The following is a 12407-nucleotide window of genomic DNA, read 5'->3' on the forward strand; positions in this document are numbered from 1 at the left end:
TTTTGTTTTTAAAAGCTATATATGTTTCTGTTCAGTAAGCTTCAACGTTCTTCTAAAAATTTTGCCCTTTGTTTTCAAAGAATGTATTATCAAACTGTACATTGATGAGAGCTGAAATAAAATATCCAGCTAACCATACTGACAGCTGCCTCACTCAATTTTGTAATGGAAAATAATGTTGAGTAATGAAATGAAACTCAGTGGCTGATGTATACATTTCTAAGGTTCCTGGAAGTTAAATTAGTACTATGCAATACATAGTGATGTGCAGTATGGATTAAGTTTAATCTCACTTGGAATCTGTGGAATTGAGGTTTGCTACATATTTAAATACTGCTTGAGCTGTGTATAATAAGGAAATTTTGTTTGGTGATGGGCAAATTCTTAATCTGTTTTTTAAGAAATCTTTTAAATGTAGTTGGATTTTCAAAAACCTTTACCCTCCATTTAGCGAGTTCTTGGTAACTCTTGCAAAGTTGTGACACACTTGGTCATCTGCATTTCCAGAGGCCTGATCTCATGATCCAGCTTTCATACAGTACATTTTTGGAAAGTTGACCTATGGAAAGATGCTGGGGAAAAAAATTAGCTGCCCCTGTCCAGTAGTAATACTTTGCAGTTTTGTCCTGTTTCTTTATTGCTCTGGATCCCAGCTTTTTGTTTTGAGTTTGTCAGCATTTTACTATAAAAGATATGTTTTATTACATAGGTCATTTAATTTCTGAATAAAAATACCGAAATTTATTTACTGAATTTATTTTGCGCTTGGTGACTTTGGTGACGTTAGTGCCTGTAATGAGTCTGCTGGCAGTGATGCAGATTTTTGTTGCTTTATCTGTTCCATGGAGAAACAAGCTTTCACCTTTCTCCGGTATCAGTAGAGATTTGGGATGTCTCTTATTCCTGGTAACATGAATATTTCTCTAGCATCTTCCACTGTTCATTTCCACAATATATAATCCTGATGCTTCTATGGGATAGTGATTCTGTTGGCTTCCAGTTTTTTAACATTTGTTGCTGGCACCAAATGCCTGAGGCAGGCAACAGCTGGATTCGTTGCCCGGTGTGCATCGCCCAATAATCACAACGGGGTGGAGAAGTAGAAAAGTTTTATTTGAAGCTTCAAGCGGTACAGGGAGACAACAATCTCAAATCTTGCACACCAGTGCAAGCAGTTACACACATTTTATACATTCATTCTTTAGCATGCTTATCCAATAGCAAGTTGTCCTAAGTATCCATATAACTAATCCGGTATACCGGCCAGTTCCCCTTTTTCCTCTTATCTATTCCCCCATATATGGAGTTGGTTGTTCAGCACTATCTAACATTCCTGTCCTGCTTGACCTAATCTTGCTCCAGCTAGTCTGTGCCTGCAATACACTGTTACAAATCTCTCAGCCTGAAGGCTGTGAGGTTTCAGAGTAGCAGCTGTGTTAGTCTGTATTCGCAAAAAGAAAAGGAGTACTTGTGGCACCTTAGAGACTAACAAATTTGCATCCGATGAAGTGAGCTGTAGCTCACGAAAGCTTATGCTCTAATAAATTTGTTAGTCTCTAAGGTGCCACAAGTACTCCTTTTGTTTTTGTGAAGGCTGTGAGTATCTCCAGGCAGAAGAGGGAAGGAGGGGGGGCCATCTGGGCCTAGAGCGAGGGTGCTTCATCGACACTCGTGGTCTTCCATCCCCTTGAGTTACCTAGTGGCCATGCCCGGTGTCCCCAACACATTCATTCTCATTTGGACTTGTTATCCAGTTGTCAGTTTGCACAACAACTTTATATGTCTGTTACAGTAAACTTGTTTGTGTTTTGCCTTTCTTCCAATGGTATATTAGTGTTGGTATATTCTTTGCTTTGGGTACTGAGATATTATGTGAAGTAAAATTTTTGTTTGCTCATTAACATGTGAACTGGCAAACTCCATTCCTTCTATTGCTGTGTATTTATGATCCAAAAGGGGCAAGGAGTAAATCTTTGTCAGATTTTTTTCCCTGTGCGGGTAGCTCATTTGTCTAGCCTGTTACTCTGAGGTGTGTACACAAACTGGTAGGCCCTAATGGATTCCTGCTGGATCTATTAGCAGTAATCGGACTCTGTGGTATTCCATGCCTTGAAATTGTAATTACATAGATTTTAAGGCCAGCTATTCTATTTAAGGTAAACTATTCTGACCTCATGCATAACATAGGCTATAGAACCTAACCCAGTAATATCTGCATCAAGACCATAACTTTTATTAAAATTTAGGGCTCATACACAAACGGTTGGGTTGGGTGTTTCATTCTTTTTTTAAATTAAAATGCCCTGTGTACACATGACACAAGTTTCTTCCAAATTAGGTGGCCAATTAGTGCAAATTGGATAATCCACTTTGAAAGTAGGTTAAATTCAATTGTGTGGATGCATCTATGTATCAGATTAATTTTTCAGTCCTCCCACTGCCATCCCATACTATATTGCTTTACACCAGGATCTTAGTATGTTTGCCTGTGTCCCCTCTACTTCTCTGTGATCATGTTGACTGGATTTCACCGCTAGTCAGGAACACCCCACTTGTGATGAGACACTTCTGGAGCATTACATGAGCATGGAGCCATGCACAGAGTCAGGGATTTTCTTGTGATCTGGGGAGAAAAGACCACTCAGTCCTGCCTTAACAGATACCATAATGTGAAGATATACTAGTGTATATCAAAGCAAATAGCTTAGAGGGGTCACTCTTTGGAATTCTCACTGCTGCAACACAGGGAATGAGCACCTGCAGAATTGTGGGGAAAAACCCATACAAAGAACAGAAAAAGGACCTCTTGCAGTGCTTCAAGTACTCGCCTCTACTTTTGAGGATCAAATTTTTTCCAAGAAGACAACCACCTGGTATGTCACAGGCAGCACTGAAGGCATCAAAGAGAACACAGTCTCCTACTCTGACCAGATTTCCTGTGGAAGCCAGGGTCTTTTCCCCACATGAAAACCTAAGGCAAACCCATTGAAACAAACAATTCCAAAAACCCAGGTCTATACTCGGCATGATAGTGCTGGGAAGGAGACCTCTCACAGTAAGTATTCTGTCCTATATTACAATAAAACTGTATGGGTAACTTAAAAATATTTTGTTCTTGTTGTCCAGTGGGCACCATCAAGAGTTAAGAGCCTTTCCAAACCTGGTCAGCTTCCAGCGCTCCATCCCCATCAAGCTGTGTTCCAAAAATTGGTATCATTGCTTGGGAATTTAAGATCTGAAGGGGATTATTCCTTGATATTTTCAGTTCCCTCAGCTATTTGCTTTACTGGCATCCACCCCCAACACTCCTTTCCTGTGCTCTTCATGTTCCTTTTCCCAGCTGGTTGATCGTGGGACCCTCTGCCCCTGGTCAAGCTATTGCTCTGCAGTCATTCTATATTTTTTTTAAAAAACCCTTGTAATGTAGACATGTTTATTGAAATATCAGTTACAGGAAGAAAAATGCAAAAGCGCCCCCCCACCCAATAAACATTTCGCTTCACAGTTTGAGCTGAAATTTCTGGGTATTGCTAACTTAGCATTTTATGAGAGATATTTCCTAAAGTGAAATACTAAAAATACATAGAGTTCATAAGAGAACTCAAGCTCAAGTAAGACTCTCAGCATTAGCTCCTTAAGTTCAAAATCAGTTACAGCAGAACGCTATTTATTTTGCTGTACACTTTGTGCCAGTTGGCAGGTGATATAAAACAGAACTGAAGGCAAAGATAAAGCTCTATTTTGGCATGATGTTTCAAGGCAAAGCAACCTTCTTGGGGCTGCTTGTATAGGTAGGGTTCCCCTTCCAGTCATGCAGCACTTCTGAGGAAGGGCAGGAAACCATTCCGATGAGTAACATATATGCCTGTCTTTCTGGTCTGCCCATTGCCTTTTTAACAATCTCTATGTCTATTTCTTGGTAATTCATATTAGGATAACATGCTGCAATAGAAGGACTGACTGCACAGGTGCACGTGCAATTACTAACCTTCCCCCTGCATATTCCCAGTCAACCACCCAGCCTATGCAAACCTCAAATGCTGCGTTTGTCCACTCAGCCTGCTAGCCGAACATAAAACACCAGCCCTAATCCCCAAACCATGCTGCACACCTAGCCAATCTCTACAACAACATAGGATTAGGGTTATTATACAAAAGACAAGTAAGATGGAAAATGTCTTACAATATGCAAGTTCTCCCCAGACTAGGAAGAGACTGTGAAAATGGTATTCCAAAACCGAGACAAAAGCAACAGTTTATCATTGAAGGCTGGAGATTTGAAATACTACAATAAATACTTGTTTGGTTTCTCAGCTTCCTCAGCTCCTGTGCCTGATGGTGCATGGCATCCAAGGACAGGACTGTCACCAATTGCAAAATGCATAGAAAATCTCTGGGGCATGAAAAAAAAGACCAAAACTTGTCAGCATCCCAGAAAAGGGCTAAGAAAACAGAAGAGTAGAGGGATGTTCTCCTTGCAGAGAGACAGAAGGACTGAGAAATTGTCATTGCTGAGAGAGAAGAAGACAATTGACAAGGGAAACCACTGAGAAAGATAGGGATGGGCAAAACCAGCTCCTGGACCTGATATAAAAAATTAGTCTTATAGATACTAAGGTCAGAAGGGACCATTCTGATCATCTAGTCTGACCTCCTGCACAACACAGGCCACAGAATCTCACCCACCCACTCCTAAGAAAAACCTCACCTATGTCTGAGCTATTGAAGTCCTCAAATCATGGTTTAAAGACTTCAAGGAGCAGAGAATCCTCCCTCAAGTGACAGAGAGCACTTTGGTGAAATGTTCTGGCTCAGCATCTCAACCAAAGCCCTTCCATGTCCTGCAGCCCATGGAGAATAACGTGTACTGGGAGCAGCAGTACCGTTTCTAAAGTTCAAACAGGCACTTTCGTCCCTCCATCACCACCACCCAGGATGTTGAAAACAGTGAATGCTGGGAGCCCTCCTTAACTCCTACACCCACAAATGATGGTTTCTTCCCACACCATCCTATACCAAAAGGCAAAGACACCATGCAGAAATCTCGTACCTACACATTCATGTGACCAGTACAGCAGAAACATTTGTACAAACTCAGAACTTCTAGGCATTTGTTACACATCTTCACTGTAATGTTGTATAACGTTTGCTTTGTTTTATATTCTGATTGGAATTGATAAAAGTTTGCAATTTTGTTCTATAAATGGTTTATTATTTGTGCTATTTGATGTTCAGTAAAAATTATTTTCACAAAAGTTCACTAAAGTCTCATAAAACACCAGATCTCCCATAAATATGATAAACACCCCAGTCAGTTGCATAAAGCACTTTAAAAGCCAAATCTTCTGAGCCACAAATTGGCTCAACAGTATGGCAGCTAGCTTCCAGATCTGTCTGGGTGCATGATTATAAATGTGTGTGCATCAGATATTGTGTATTAATTGGTGCCTGGGCAGTGGCAAGTAACTGAGGTTCCCCCCAGCCTGACAGCAGTTTTAAAATGGCTTTGGCTCACAAAAGACAGAAGAATCGTGGAAATTTTAGTTTGATCTTAAGTCCCAGAATCCTAGAGGCTTCCTGTAGGTATCCCACAGTGTGCCATGAGAAAAATTTCAGAATTCGTAGAGCCCAACAGCAGGACAAAGCATTATGGGATACATGCCCAGAATGCTAAGTGCTTGCTTTGAAAAACGTCAATGCCAAGTGTATGCACTACGTGATGGATTGTCACCCTCGGGGTGCAGTCTGGGAGCCGCGGGAACTGCTGTGCCTCCTAACCAGTCAACTGGGTTGCCCCTTCTCACACTGCTCTGCTGGTGATTCGGTTAGCCTCTCCAGGCCCTGTTCTCACCCAAAATGACAGCAGGTGGCATCAAACATCCAACTGAGCTACCTGAGTGCTTTTATCTAAGTCACTCAAGGACAAACAGAAGACAACAGCTAACTTCCCATTTCTCCAGCCTTGCCCCCTTGTTGGATATACATCCAGAATTATACCATCTTGCATTGCACAGGGATCTGTACAATGCAAGCTCATTAATATAGATCGCTTTCCCCTCAGTGTGGGAAAGATATGCACTAAGCCTGTGTTAACCAAGGTGAGATTTTTCCAGATGCTTCACTTCAAAGACACACTGGTTAAAATAAACCATAAAACAAGTTTCTTTATGACAGATAGATTTTAAGTGATTATAAGTGTTAGCAAACAGATCAAAGCAGATTATCTAACAAACAGAAACTGCAAACTAAGCCTAATATACTAGATCGAAAGGATTTGGATTAGCAATTTCTCACCCTGATTGAAGATACAAGCAGTCCACCAAGTTTCCATACATTGGGTAGAAATCCCTTTAGCCTGGGACCAGCACTTCCGCCAGTTCAGTCTTTGTTCCTCAAGAATTCTTTTGTATAGTTTTTCCATATGGCAGGAACCCTTTGTTCCAAGCTAAGTTTCCAGCCCGGTTTGTGGAAAAATATAGGTACCAAAATACAGTTCAATGTCATGTTGTCTGGTCACATGCCTTGCACGTTGTGCTGAGTCATAGCAGCCATTGCTCATAGGCTGTCTGGAGCATTTTCAGGAAGGCTCACCAGGTGGGTGATAAGCTTCTCCTAAAGCCTGCTATTTCCTTTAATAGCCCATTACCTTGAACAGGCCCTTCACAACCAGCTGTCTAGACTGGAAGCATCTTGCCTAGTGGGTGTTACCCAGGTGTAACTGCATCTGAAATACAGATAAATAGTTAATATTCATAACTTCAGATATGAAAATGATACATGCACGCAAATAGGATATTCATATTTTTCATAGACACCTCACATGACACATTTTGTACAAGATACATCATAACTGTCATAATCATATAATGATACAATGATGATGAATATGGGGTGCTGTGTCACAGCTGGGAACAAAGCACTATGGATAGCTGCCCAGAATGCTGAGTGCTTACTTCGAAAAAAGTCAGTGCCATGTGTATGCACTGATTCAGATCAAAGCAGCTAAAACCCGACCATGAGGATGCAATTATTTTGGAATATTTATTCTACAACAGTTTAACACAAACCTAATCCACAGGCATATACTCTTCCTTGCCCCATGTGTAGCTAAGCCCTTAGAAAGATACCAAGTCTTGATTTAAAGATTTACAGATTTGATATAGATTAGTTTTGAAAGTACAAACCTATAGTAGCAGTCAATAGTAAATTAATTTTATTTGAATTCAAATAAATCCTTCTTGATTTTGCCATGGTCTCTCTGGGACTTGAACCTTTTTCAGCTCTTTTGCTTGTGCTTTTTGGAAGCAATTATACGTGTATTACAATCCCAGGCCAAAACAAAATCATTTACCTTTTGATTAAGGTTTCAGTACCAAGATGCTATGGGTCTTAGTGGTTGTTTCTTTTCTTGTTACTGCTAGAACTGTCAGTCTTTATTTTATCAAGAAGTCGTCATCTCACTCATTTTTACCATAAATGAGCATAGTTTGTTTGGTTGTAACTAACCAACAAATAAGACAAAAATATTTGTTAGTCAAAACCAGAGACAACTAGGAAGATCTTCAGAGGAATGTGATTTCTCTCTTTCAATCTCTGGAAAACTTGTCTAACAGAACAATTCGATGTTGCCCATATTTTGTCAAATATTTTTTGATTTTGCTGTAGGCCATCCCTGGAAAAAATGTCAGTTTTAGTTTATGCAAAATTGGCTCTCTGTGTTCAGTCTGAGGTTTTACTAACTTTGAACTAGTAACAGGTGTATGCTTCATTATGTGAGTATCACTTTCAGGTGATCATGTGTTCACTGATTTGCCAAGTGTGTCTAGAGTGGATGATTGCTTACCAATTTTGTATTCAACAGAGATTACACGTTTTAGTGTCGGGTGTTGGGTATAGGAGGTGCTGAAAAGAAAGACTTCATTGGATAAAGTTGGGTATTTTGTAATGAGATTTTATATGCATCTTTTATTTCCCATTAATAGTGTATATGTATGATGTGCACATGCAGTATAGTATATTGGGGGAATATACCACCATCAAATACAATTGCCAACTCCAGCATAAGAAATCCAAACAGTGTCCTTTGCAATTTGTGCCTGGATTTCTTTTTGCCTTGTTTAGAGATGTCACTCCAGTTGTGATCAGATGCTCCTCCAGCATAAAATGTGCATGTAGACCTTCAAAAGATGCACCTATTGACAAAACAACTGACTAGTTAAATTGTAATTTTAAAACTGGTGGATTGATAATTGGTGTGTTTAACTACTTAAATGCCAGTTTTGACTTCCTAGTGGTAGGCAATCTTACCTTCCAGTGATTCTCTTAAGGATTTACTTGTCATAAAGTTTTTTGCCAAAAAATATCTATTATCCTCAATCTCTGAAGAAGAACTGATTTTATTCTTTACTGAACCAATATTAAAGCTGTCCATACTCAAGTTATGGGCAACATAGAATTGTTCTGTTTGACAAGTTTTCCAGAGAGTGAAAGAGAGAGATCACATTCCTCTGAAGATCTTCCTAGTTCTCTGTTTTGACTAACAAATATTTTTGTCATTTGCAGATTTTTCCTCTTCACTGACAAAATATGAACTGTTTTAAAATTAAACACCACTAAAATTCATGAAAGCTAGCCTTTTCCAATATTAATACCACCATTGGTTTTAATTTTAATGTATTTTGATACATATTACATATATAAAATATGTAAAACAGCAAGGCAAATATAAAGCATATGTAATAAAAATAGTGAACTATAAAAAGGGAGATTTTTACTAAAATATAATTAGGCATGTTAAAGGCCCTAGAAATATTTGTAAAAGACAATCCAGATTATGAACACTGATGTTCAGTATTTCTATTTTAAAAATTACACAATTTTTCAAACTAAGAATATCTATAAAGGACTCTCTCTTTTTTGGACACCTACATAAATAAATAAAAACGGTTTTAAAAAACCTTCATTTATTAAAATTGCTCTTGAACTTGTAATCATTTTATTTTTGAGGCACTTGTGTAATTATTAGCCCATGACAACCTCTAACCTACTGCATACTTTTGCTGTACTATCCCAGAGAAATGCATTACATTTGTTATAATGAAGGAATTCATTATACCTTCATTGTACTTTCGTTTTGTGTGTGTATTCATCTGGACTGAGTGTTTAAATTTCACTGGCACTAAGCTTATAGATACTTCTTGAACACACTTAGATGCACACACTGAGAAAAAATCTAACTTGAGGGTGACTGATTTGATTTTGAAAGTTTAAAAGTTTATAAATCATGGCCATGTGAATATAAGAAATAAAATGTGAATTGTTGCAACAGTGAACTTTTTATTTAGAGAAACATGCAGTAATATAATTATTAAATCTTCTATTCAGCTGGATATTGCCATATATCTCCTCCCTCCCAGAGCTTCCCCAGCTGAACAGTTTTTTGACGTGCTGGGCACAAGCCACCTGCAGCTGTGGTGGTAGTGCAGCTCCGGTGCTGAGGCTTCAGGCTTCCAGTTGCCTGCCTTTCAGATGGCACCTTTCGGCACTGTGGTGGAAGCGGTGCCGACACATTCGGCTGTGCCTGACCCCCAATAGGATATCACCGCTCTCCCGGAACAGACACCCGCTGAGCTCGCTGGCAGCCAAACAACTTTAGAGAAGACCGGTGCAGAGGAACTTTTAGTTGCAGCAGATTCCTCTCGCACAGCCCTCACCACACAGAGGAGCTTCAGCACTGCAATTTACAGTCAAGTGACCTGCTTGTGTCACCCATTCTGCAGTCACCCTTACTGAATGCCTACTTCTCACCAAATGCTCAACCAGGGTCCGAACAGCCTTCTTCCAGTGAGGAGGAAGCTGGTCTCCAGGAGGATTTTTCACCATATGAAGAGTCTTGTCCTCAGATCTCAGTTAATAAAGCTCATAGAAACATCACCTTGTCCTACTCTCAGGATCCTGCCCCGTGGTGTGTAAACCAGTGAATGGTACCACAGTGGCAATATTAGGCCCCGTGGGCATCCTATCCTCGAGACCACACTCGCTATGCCACCTCAACCAGGCCCGACACTGGCCCAGCACCTCAAGTTCACGAACCTGCCACTGGTGCCAGTCACCAAACAGCACCAGAATCAGGCACGACCTGTCTCTAACCCAGTAGACCCAGTTGTTATGCCTGATGAAGCCCTGCTTCCTCCTCTCCTGTCATCTTCAGATGACTTTTCAAAATTTCAAGACCTTTTAAAAAGAGTGGCCAGTAAATTAAGAATCAGTCTGGAGGAGGTTCCTGATCAACAGCATGAATTAATGGACATCCTGTAGCCGCCACCTTCTTCCAGGGTTGCATTGCCGATCAACCCAGCCCTTCTGGAATCTGCCAAAGCCATCTGGCAGACTCGTGCTGCAAGCTTACCTACTTGCAAACAAGCAGACCACAAGTACTTCATCCCTTCCAAAGGCTCTAAATTTCTTTTCACTCATCCAGCACCTTGCTGGTAGTTGGCACAATCAACCAAAAGAACAAGCACCAGTATCCCCGCTCCACCCCAACCTATAAAGACAGTAAACGTTTAGATCTGCTTGGACGTAAAGCATACACATCTTCCACCCTACAATTTTGAATTGCTAATTTTACGGCCGTTCGGGCAAATATGATCACAAAAATTACAACAAATTCATGAACTTTATTGAGGACATTCCAGAAGCAAAGAAACAAATATTTATTGCTTTAGTCTCTGAGGGACAAATAATATCATGTACCGTTCTTCAAGCGACCCTCGATGCGGCCAGTACTGCAGCAAGATCCACCGCTACCGCAGTAGTCATGTGCCGAGGTTCATGGCTCTCTTCCTCTTCTTTTCCTCGAGAGGTCCAGACTACTATTGAAGACTTTCCATTCAACAGCGACAAACTGTTTGTTTGTCTCCACAACGAACGATGTCCTTCACTCAATGAAGAATTCAAAGGCAACTCTCTGGTCCTTAGGAATACAAACCCATACGACCAGAAGGCGACAATATAGATACCAATGTCCACACTACCCCACGTATACCCAGCACTTCCAGAAATCACTCTTCGGCCTATCCACTGCCCTCCGTGTTTTTTCCAAGCTCCTGGCTGTAGTTACTGCCCACCTCAGGAAGCAAGGAGTCATAATATTTCCTTACCTAGATGACTGCCTTCTCAAAGCCTCAATGCTCAACGAAGCGCTTCGATTCACGCAACTCACCGTCGATAGTTTCCTATCCCTGGGCCTACAAATAAACAACGACAAATCCACATTAATTCCTACCCAGCACCTGGAGTTTATCAGAGCACACCTCAATTCCCGGATGGGAATAACATCTCTCCTGTCCTATTGCTTCAACACCATAAAGCAGCTGGCAACAAAACTTCTCAACAGTCCTCAAGGCACCAGTCAAGACTGCTTCCAACTACTAGGTCACATGGCCTCATGCACGTTCGTGGTCCAAAATGCACGACTCTACATGAGGTGCTTCCAAGCTTGGTTGGCCACGGTTTATAGACCCAATGTACATGCCCTAAACAAACCCCTATCCATACCTTTCCAAGTCAAAGACTGTCTCCTATGGTGGACAGTTGCCTCTAACCTCTGCCCTGGAGTCCCCTTTGTCCAGGAGGCTCCATCCATCATAATGACTACCAACACATCCCCTGGGCGGGGTGCTCACACGTTGCATCACATAACCCAGGGGCTATGGTCTCCAACAGAAACCTCCAGGACATAAATGTTCTGGAACTTCATGCTATGAGCAATGCCTGCTGTGACTTCCTCCCATTAATCCGGAACCAACATGTACAGATAATGACAGACAACGTTGCCTGCATGTTCTGTGTAAACAGGTAGGGAGGAGCTTGCTCTCATTCGCTTTGCACAGAAGCTATGAAACTCTGGAACTGGTGCCTTGCAAACAATATCCGGATATCAGCTGCCTACCTTCCCAGTGCTATGAATACCACAGCAGACGAATTAAGCAGACGCTTTCCCAGGGACCATGGATGGGAGATAAACTAAACGATCATCATCAACATATTCCGCATTTGGGGCTACCCAACCATAAACCTCTTCGCAACTGCGGAAAATAGAAAATGCCCAGAATTTTGCTCCAAAGCAGGACTTGGCAAACACTCCATGGGAGATGCATTTATGATTCCGTGGCACCAGCACTTACTCTATGCTTTTCCCCTGATCCTGATTCTCCACAGAGTTCTGACAAAAATACAAACAGATCGTGCCAAGGTGATCCTGATTGCTCCAGCATGGCCCAGACAACCAGGGTTCCCATTCCTTACCAGGATGTCAACTTAACCACGAACCTCGTTGCTTCTCATTCCAAACCTCCTATTGCAGCAACACTGCCAATTTCTCTACCCCAACCTGTCCATGCTTC

The 12407-nt window shown here is 41.1% G+C and overlaps 1 protein-coding gene across 2 annotated transcripts in view; it reads left to right on the top strand.

Annotated features, from left to right (window-relative positions):
* Window positions 1-12407, top strand: part of NBEA (neurobeachin) — an 835554-nt gene that overhangs the window by 199382 nt on the left and 623765 nt on the right. The window lies entirely within an intron of this gene.

The sequence above is a fragment of the Dermochelys coriacea genome, chromosome 1 (assembly GCF_009764565.3).
Source record: "Dermochelys coriacea isolate rDerCor1 chromosome 1, rDerCor1.pri.v4, whole genome shotgun sequence".
Lineage (NCBI taxonomy): Eukaryota > Metazoa > Chordata > Testudines > Dermochelyidae > Dermochelys > Dermochelys coriacea.